At 35.7% G+C, this 9,430-nt stretch overlaps 1 long non-coding RNA gene across 1 annotated transcript; it reads left to right on the forward strand.

The window, feature by feature from the left end:
• Positions 1-1,311: 1,311 nt before the first annotated feature.
• Positions 1,312-3,320, forward strand: LOC309624988. The gene is made up of 2 exons (XR_014242283.1): positions 1,312-1,387; positions 1,445-3,320. It is a non-coding gene; the product is annotated as an uncharacterized lncRNA (long non-coding RNA).
• Positions 3,321-9,430: the final 6,110 nt, after the last annotated feature.

Here is a 9,430-nt window from a genome sequence, read left to right on the forward strand (position 1 = left end):
AAAATAATTTCACAATGTCCTTCTTTATGCATACATAACACATTTAAACCTCTCAAATGTAACACTTTATGTGAAGCTTTCTGGCTAAGCCAGAAAATAGATGAAACTTTTCAAATATAGTTTTATGCAAAAAAAAAAAAGGATCCTTATGTTCTCAGATTTCTTTATAGAGACAAATGATAACTGACATTACCATACTGCTGGGAAAATCTAAAACTGTAAGGGGTAAGAAATCTTGTTTGAATTAAAGATGATAAGTTACAAAATTTTTATTAAGCTCATATTTCATCTATAGTCAGAAAACAAGATTAATGTAAGATCACTGCTCTTGAATGAAGCTGTCCTAATTAAGTGCAAAACAAGATTAAAATGGATAATAAATAACATTTACTCTGGCCTTTCCTCGTCTATGGTGCCAGAAGTATCTGTTTGATTTATTTCTACCTTAATTCACTCAAATAAAAGTTATGTTAATACGTTTGAATTGAAAGGCAGTTCTTGCTAACACTCTTTCATTCATCATTGGACTAAAATCATGCAACCAATGGCACTGTGAGAAAAATAGTAAAATATATGCGTTGAAAAACAGAAGATACAATGAAATGGTATTTTTAAATATAAGAATGAATGGTAAATTTTATCATTAAACCCCAGAGAAGAATGAGAATTAGCCTTTATTCTTATATCCATGATTATTTGTTGTTTCTAAATCTCAAGGCATTATAAGCCTCATTAATTTTTTCTTCAAGAGGATATGTGTTTTACTCAAACCAAAATATAATTTATATACTGCAAAGCATTTTCGTACACTCTATCAATAAATTCACTTTGGCAACCTCTACCTGTGTTGAAAAGCCACTTAAAGAAGTGAAAAATATTTCTGGTATGGCTAATGTTACATCATCCCTGATGTAGCCACTATGGAGGGTTTCACTCCAGCTTTCTTTTGGCTCACTCAGAGGCCAGTGTCATGGTTTTCTCTGGGTGGCAGAGACACTCTGGATATGGGGGGGGGGGGGTCCTTCTTCATGACTGTCTTGCAAATGTCTAAAATGGCCTTGCTACTTTCCCCATTTAACAGTTACTATTTCCTGAACTCCTGTCGCTTGATGATTTTGCTAAATAAAAGTACTAAATTATGGGAATCCCTGAATGTTAATACATATTTAGATGCAAGCCTTTTGATTATATTCCCAAATATTCTTTCAACAAATCAGTCATAATTATATATGGTAGTCTGTGTATACAGTTTTCAGACAGAACTCCAGGGAATTTTGGACAAAATAGAAATAACTAAGATTTATGGATGAGGAACCAGAAATATTCATTTATACATAGTTCTTTCAAATTTTAAGAAACAGATTCATTTAGGCAGTATATTTCATTTGTGAAAAACAGTAAATATAAGGAATCCAGAGAAGCCTATCACTCCCTTCTGCAATAGATGCAGCTCATAAATGTATTGAATACCTTCCCATTATGTGCTCATTACAAGAGGTCCAGTCACATGCCTAATCTCCAAAAGACTTCTCACCTATTTTCCATTCTTGCTCCCATTTTACCTTTCACACAAAATAAATAGTAGTATCATCTGCAATTCTTCTCAATGGGAGAATTTCACTTTACCACAGTTTTTCAGGGCCACTGATGAGTGGTGCCATAGTGAAGTAGCTACACAGTTCCACTTATAGGTGGCATATGGAATAGATCCCTCTTTAAACTAGGGTTGTTATTTTCCTTCTCCATTAACTGATCAGACGCCATGAGTCTAGTTGACAGAGATATAGTAAAGCACTAGAACTAGATAACATGTAAGTGAACTACGAATTTGTGCCTTCAGAGCCAGTTATAGCCTTCTATTTATGTATCTTTTCCCTTTTATAATGAAATGTAATTACATACATCTAATTTTAGGTTTGATAAATTATATAAATCCCGCTCATGTTGGCAGTTGGGGTTGCATAGTCCCTTAATAGCCATGGTCAGCCATTCAGATTTACTAGGGCCAAGGGGTGTTTTTCACAGAGAAATTGGTAATAGACAACAGAGGACTTGGCCTTATTCCAAAATTGAAAGGTCTGAACAGTATTTCTCTATTGAGGTTGTAGAGGCTTCACAGATCACCTTGGTCTGTCCCAGACACTTCTACTATCATTGCAGCTGATAGAAAAAGAGGTTCAATTTATTGGGCAACAGGTACCACAGATCTGGGCTTCTTTAAAATGGGTAGTCTTACAAGTTGCCAGATAAATAATTGAAGTAGCTTGCCCTAATATGTTATCTGTAGCCAAAAATATTCAGAGGTCCAGCAACATGTCTTACTTTAGAAGATACATCCCAACATATCTCAGACCTTAAAAACTTCATTGATGATTTTGGCCAAACCTCCTTGAGGCATATCTTTTACATTCTGGCACACGTCTTAATAAGGCAGATAGAATATTTGCAACTTCTTTCTTTCCAGGTCCAGTTAGCATATGTAATGGGTCAGCTTGGTATTGTGCAGTACATGAAGCTGACCAAGGAGTCCGGATTATGTTATGACAGGGAGTAAAGTTACCCTGTGGTCACATCAAGCATAAATAAACTTCTGATTTTATATCACTTTCTTTACTGATTGAGGATGGAAATATAAAATCATTTTCCAGGTCAAAAGCTTTATACCAGTCCTACAGACTGGAGGTCAACCATTAAATATATAAATCTGGAATCACAGCTGTAATTAGCATCAGCATCTCATTAAGTTTAGGATAACCTACTGTCATTTTCTATGATTACATTGGTTGCTACCCCAGGTAAACAGGTGAGGTAATATGGGCTGCGGTAGCAATCACCACACCTGAATCTTTCAAGACTTGATGGTAGCACTAAATCTCTGCAATACACCCAAATGTGTAGAATTGCTTTTGGTTTACATATTGGAAGAATGGGAGAGTTCCAGTGGCTCCTATTTGCCCTTTCAAAAAGATTTGTAAAATCTCTTCTACAGGTCAGGGAATCATGTGGGGATTCTCTTTGGTACCAAGTATTTCTCTTCACACTGTATTTTGATGCTGGTCAAAGAACCAAAAATTCAGCTGTAGTCTCACCAGAACAATATGAGACCTAGAGGTTTCTGAGAGGCTGGATACTATAAAACTCTTAGAGGAAAACATAGGCAGAAAACTCTCTGACATAAATAGTAACAAGATCTTTTTGACCCACCTCCTAGAGTAATGAAAATAAAAACAAAAATAAACAAATGGGACCTAATTAAACTTAAAAGTTTTTGCACAGCAAAGGAAGCCATAAACAAAACAAAAGGAAAACCCTCAGAATGGGGAAAATATTTGCAAATGAAGTGACCAACAAGGGATTAATCTCCACAATATACAAGGGATTAATCTCCATGATATACAAACAACTCAGGCAGCTCAATGTAAAAAAAAAAAAAAAAAAAAAAAATCAAAAACTGGGTGGGAGATCTAAATAGACATTTCTCCAAAGAAGACATACAGATGGACAAAAAGCACATGAAAAGATGCTCAACATAACTAATTATTAGAGAAATACAAATCAAAACTACAGTGAGGTATCACCTCACACCAGTCAGAATGGCCATCATCAAAAAATCTACAAATAATAAATGCTGGAGAGAGTGTGGAGAAAAAGGAACCCTCTCACACTGTTGGTAGGAATGTAAACTGGTACAACCATTATGGAGAACAGTATGGACGTTCCTTAAAAAACTACAAATAGAGCTACCATATGACCCAGGAATCCCACTCCTGATCATATATCCAGACGAAACCATAATTTGAAAAGATACATGCACCCCAATGTTCATTGCAGCATTATTTACAATAGCCAGGACATGGAAGCAACCTACATGTCCATTGACAGATGAGTAGATAAAGATGTGGTACATATATATATAATGGAATATTACTCAGCCATGAAAAAGAATGAAATAATGCCATTTACAGCAGCATGAATGGACTTAAAGATTGTCATACTGAGTGAAGTAAGTCAGACAAAGACAAATATCATATAATATCACTTATATGTGGAATCTAAAAACATGGTACAAATGAACTTATTTACAAAAGAGAAATACAGTTACAGATGTATAAAATAAACCTATGGTTACCACGGAGGACAGGGAGGGGGAGGGACAAATTGGGAGACTGGGATTGACATACACGCATTACTATATATTAAATGGATAACTAACAAGGACCTACAGTATAGTACAGGGAACTCTACTCAGTACTCTGTAATGACCTAGATGGGAAGAGAATCTAAAAAAAAGTAAGTGGATATGTGTATATATAACTGATTCACTTTGCTGTACACCTGAAACTAACACAACATTGTAAATCAACTATATTCTACTTAAAAAAAAAAGAGCAATATGAGATCAACTAGATTTAAGAATCCATTGCCTAAACTCCTTTAAGCTTCATTTTGAAGTGGAACCACAATGGTGAATTATGTCTCTAAGGATTATTATCGATTAAGAGCCAAAATCAATTACCCATAAAAAGTCAGAATTTTTCTTTCCTAAGGGCACATTCATCCTAACAAGTGGCTGCAGATTACGGGAAGATTTACATGCACATACTTGTGGATTAATGGCAGTGTTGTATTTCAAAGAGGTAGATGCCCCACAGCCCCATCCCCCATTATTGAAGGGCACAGTGCCTGTCAACTGTCCTGGGTTGACCACTGTGAATTTCCACTACAGTGTATTACCTCAGGATAGGTTTCTTCTATCAGAACTGGAATATGTTGCTTATAAATGTCAAATAAACACCTTTACAGGGTAATCCAGCTATTCCATCTCTAATCAAGTGAATACCACCACAGATTTTTGCATATAAAAACTCTGATCATCACTATTGTGGTAACTGTGCCCATCCTATCTCTGAATATAAACTGTGTCTACCTGGCTTCTACTGTTCCCTTATTCCATTCTCAGGGAGATAAGGAAATCCAACTCCACTGCAGCATTTCTGTCATTTTGACCCTACACAGGACTTTCACTTTAGATATTTTCAAGAAGGCTGGTGACACACTCACCAGTTTCTTAAGGAAAGGATGGCTTGACAAATCTACATTGGACTGTAGACTTTGGGTCAAACAACCTGTGCTTTCAGTAGTCAGCTACACTAGCTTAATTAGAATTATCACTTATCATTCACTGCTTGGTTAAAAATAATTTTATCATTACAAAAGCATGAATGCACTCAGGCCAATAAACAGTGACATGATGGTGTATGTGAGAGTAGCAGGAGTTCAGAACATGGATTCTCATTCACTTGAGAATACAGACTGACTCAACAGAATCATGATTCTATTTTCTAGGGTCTCAGACTGGTGGTTGAAGTTATATGCATCACTGACCTTGCTCAAGGATGTCCTGACATAATCACACTGGCCACAAATGAATAATACTGTATATGTCATAAGATCAATTCTTAATTGAGAAACACATTAGTTTGGACAAATTTTGTAAACAAGGTTTTCACTTGTAAAATTGTTCCATATAACTAGAGATTAATTTCTTGAACAATATATATTTTGATGGAAGTTTTTCTTAAAAGCATTACAAGTTTCCTTGTTTTCTTACATAGAGCATGCTGAACATAATTTAAATATTTCTTCACGGCTACAAATACTAATGAATAAAAGCTGTAACTTCTACAATTTTAACACAGCAGTGGTTCTCAAGTGTGGTCCTCAGACCAGCAGAATCAGCAACTGGGAAATTTTTGAAAAGCTAAATCTTAGGCCCCACTTCAGATCTACTGACTAGAAAGCTCCCAGTGATTCTGACGCCCACGAAAGCAGGACACAGCTCTATAGAACTGTTGATGCCTTTGCTAGAGCACAGGCTTTAGGGTCAGGCACACTTAGGTTTAAATGTGGATCCTGCTGATTCTTAACCATGTGATCTTGGGAAATTTATCTAACCTACCCAAAGCCCAAATTCCTCTTATGTAAACTAAGCTTTACAGAATTGTGAGGATAACACGAGCAATTAAATGTAAATGTGTTAGTATAGTGCTTCACACAGTAACAGTTTAATGAATGACTGCAATTTTTAAAAAAATTATAACATACAGCTATTTTAACAATTCTATTCTCTGATAGTCATTTTATACAGATTTGTCCTCACTTTTTAATGTACATTTTAACACATACTTATCAAAGTTCTACAATTTTATTTTTTTTAAATTTTAATATGTAGTTTCTATAAATGAAGAGCTAGACTGGAAAAATTTTAGTACTGTAAGATTTTGAGCTTACTCCTAGATAACTGAGATAGCCAGAAATCTTAACTCTTACCTAATTTTATATATAAAAAAAAGTCTTGGGGCTTCCCTGGTGGCGCAGTGGTTGATAGTCTGCCTGCCAATGCAGGGGACACGGGTTCGAGCCCTGGTCTGGGAGGATCCCACATGCCGCAGAGCGGCTGGGCCCGTGAGCCACAACTACTGAGCCTGAGCGTCTGGAGCCTCTGCTCCGCAACAGGAGAGGCCGCGATAGTGAGAGGCCCGCGCACCGCGATGAGGAGTGGCCCCCACTCGCCGCAACTGGAGAAAGCCCTCACACAGAAACGAAGACCCAACACAGCCAAAAATAAACATAAAAAAAAAAAAAAAAAAAGTCTTCATATAGAATATTCCATTTTATAGTTTGGTATGGTCCCAATTAGGCACATAGGAAAAACATCTTAAGAGAAACTTGATTTCTAAGTGTATGACAATAAAGAAGGATGGAATTCAATCTAAAACAAATTGCAGAATTATAATTGTTCTTTTACTACATTCTTCCATGTTCAAACACCTGGGAAACTTACAAGGTTAAACAGAGAGAAATTATTTTGTAACAGCCAACACTTTTAATTAGGTTTCTCTGAGGCTTGCAGAGTTAAAGAACTTAGCAAGCAAGTATAAAACTGATTCTTTTTCAGTAGGTGGGAATAGAAAGATGTATTAGGTCTCAATGGTGAGAAGAAATTGAACTTCTTTGAAATAAAAACTAAGCAGATACTATTGCTTTGGTTGTTTTCTATCACTGAATGTCAGAAGAAAAGCCTTCCATCAGCAATTCTAAACTTTTAAATGGATTTTGTATCAGCTGTCCAACAAATACAGAAAGCAATACCTTCTGTAACCTTTCATAATTCCAGAGCTGGGAATTAATAGTCATTATTCCTTTTCATTCATGAATTAAAAGTCAACATAATAAATGTGAAGTATCAATATTTCCAAAGATATCTTTTAACAATCCTTGTATTATATTGAACACTTAATAGGTCCTTTAAAGAAAAGGATATATGGTATCACAAATTCATTCCATCAAACATATTATTTCAACTTATATTGAATTGATGTTACTTGAAGAAAGTTGTATGTGGAAACCAAGTATGTGATACCATGTTTACTCTTATTTCTTCTCTGGTCAATGTTGTTCTTATCTTCTATTTGGGAAAAAGATCAAGAAGAGACAGAGCAGGAAGGTGAAAACCATAAACATGGTTATATCACCATTCTCATCTTTGGCTCCATGAAAATATCAAGATTAGACTCCTTTGCCATTACATAATTGGCACAAGCCAGTCTTTAAAAATCTATTTATAAAATTAGATTATTCTACAACTGAAGGCAAATCACTCTTCTCTTTTGCCTCATACCCTTTTTCAACTCTCTAGGGATTTTGTCCCATTACAGAATATTTTTTCTCTGGTATACTTAGTATAAAACAAAACTCACCCATATTTAAGTAGCCTTTGCTTGGCCTACTTACAGTCCCATTCAATTTATTTTCTTTTCCTTATAGCCATGCTTCTAAAAAAAGGAAAAAAGATTTTATCCTACCAATATTTTCTTAGCTTCCCACTCACTTAACCACTGCAATCAATCAATCATCAATCAACAGAAATCCACTAGAATTCCTTATCTGATAGTCAGCATAGGCTAACATTATGTTGCAGTAACAAATAATCACAAATAACTCATTAGATTAAATTAACAATAGTTTAATTCTCACACAAAGCTGGTAGTGTCCCAGGTTGATGGAAGCTTCACCCATTTGTAAAAGTAACTTCTCAACACAAACTTTTACAATGAAAATGTAAGAGCATGGAGAGTCTTACTGGATTTTTTTAAGTGCATCAATCTAAAACTGAGACTCGTATTTACCTTTTGTGGACAAAGCAAGAGGTGCCTTATTAAGAGGAAAGTGATACATTGAAGGGAAAAAAAAGTTTAAGCAAAAAATAAAAAGTGATGATTTTGAAAATTCAACCTACCCACGTGACAAAATACACTAATATTAAGAAATTCACTGTCAAAAAACATGTTCTAGAAAAAAGTCAAGGATGTGGCTGTACTACCTTTTGCAAGTACTTCAGAAAGATCAAAAGTACAGAGTATATAGTTATTTCAAAGGCTTGTTGGGAAGTTTAGTTTGAGGCTTTCCTGTTTCCTCAATCTAAGCAGGAATCTTAGGAAACTTGGGTCATTATCCCTCCATCACCTCAGTAAAAGCCAAAATAGAGATAATATGACCTAGGAAAGATTTTTTTGTTTCATGTCATGCATCCCCATCACATACCAGGAGATGCACAAAGTTATTGAGAATTATAAAGCAACAGAAACACTGCCGGCTTGGACTGAAAGGGACAGAGACAGCACAAAATGAAAGGTCTTTGGACTCCAGAAATTCTCCTTGAAGGAAATAGGATGATAAAACTATTCTGCTACAAAACCCCTCTATCTTTCATGAAAAAGGAAGGATGACTCAGAAAATGGAGCAGAGTACTCTGAGGGTGGAACCAAGAACCACAGAGGATTATTCCCAGGCCTCACAACCTAATAGGGTTTTCAAGACTGGATTTCAAAATGCTTGACAACAGTGACTCCATTTTTCCTTCAATTTTCTCCCTTTTTGAGCCAGAACGTCTATAACTGTTTTCACATGCTTGCTCTGCCACTGCATTTTGGAAACACATAATCTGTTTCTTTAGTTTCACAGGTCCAAAGATAGAATGGAATTATAATCAGAATGGATTATATCCAGAGCTTCACTCATATCTGCTTTAGAGGATTAGATGATAAAGCTTGAGAATTTAAAACTGGTCATACTTAGTTAAGATTTCGGACTTTGAGTTGATGCTGTAATAGAGTAAGACTTTTGGGGCCTCTGGGTTGGGGCGAATATATTTTTCATGTGCTGTAAATATGAATATTTGGGGGCCAGAGGGTGAACTGCAATAGGCAGGATAATGATCCCACAAAATGGCTCTACACCCTAACCCCTGGAGTCAGTGGATACGTTACCTGACATGGCAAAAGGGACTTCGCAGATATAATCATGATTTTAATTTTAAATAGAGAGATTATCCTGGATTATCAGGTAAACTCGATATACTCACTTGGCC

Source organism: Balaenoptera borealis, assembly GCF_965194805.1.
Source record: "Balaenoptera borealis genome assembly, chromosome: 3".
NCBI classification, from domain to species: Eukaryota; Metazoa; Chordata; class Mammalia; order Artiodactyla; family Balaenopteridae; genus Balaenoptera; species Balaenoptera borealis.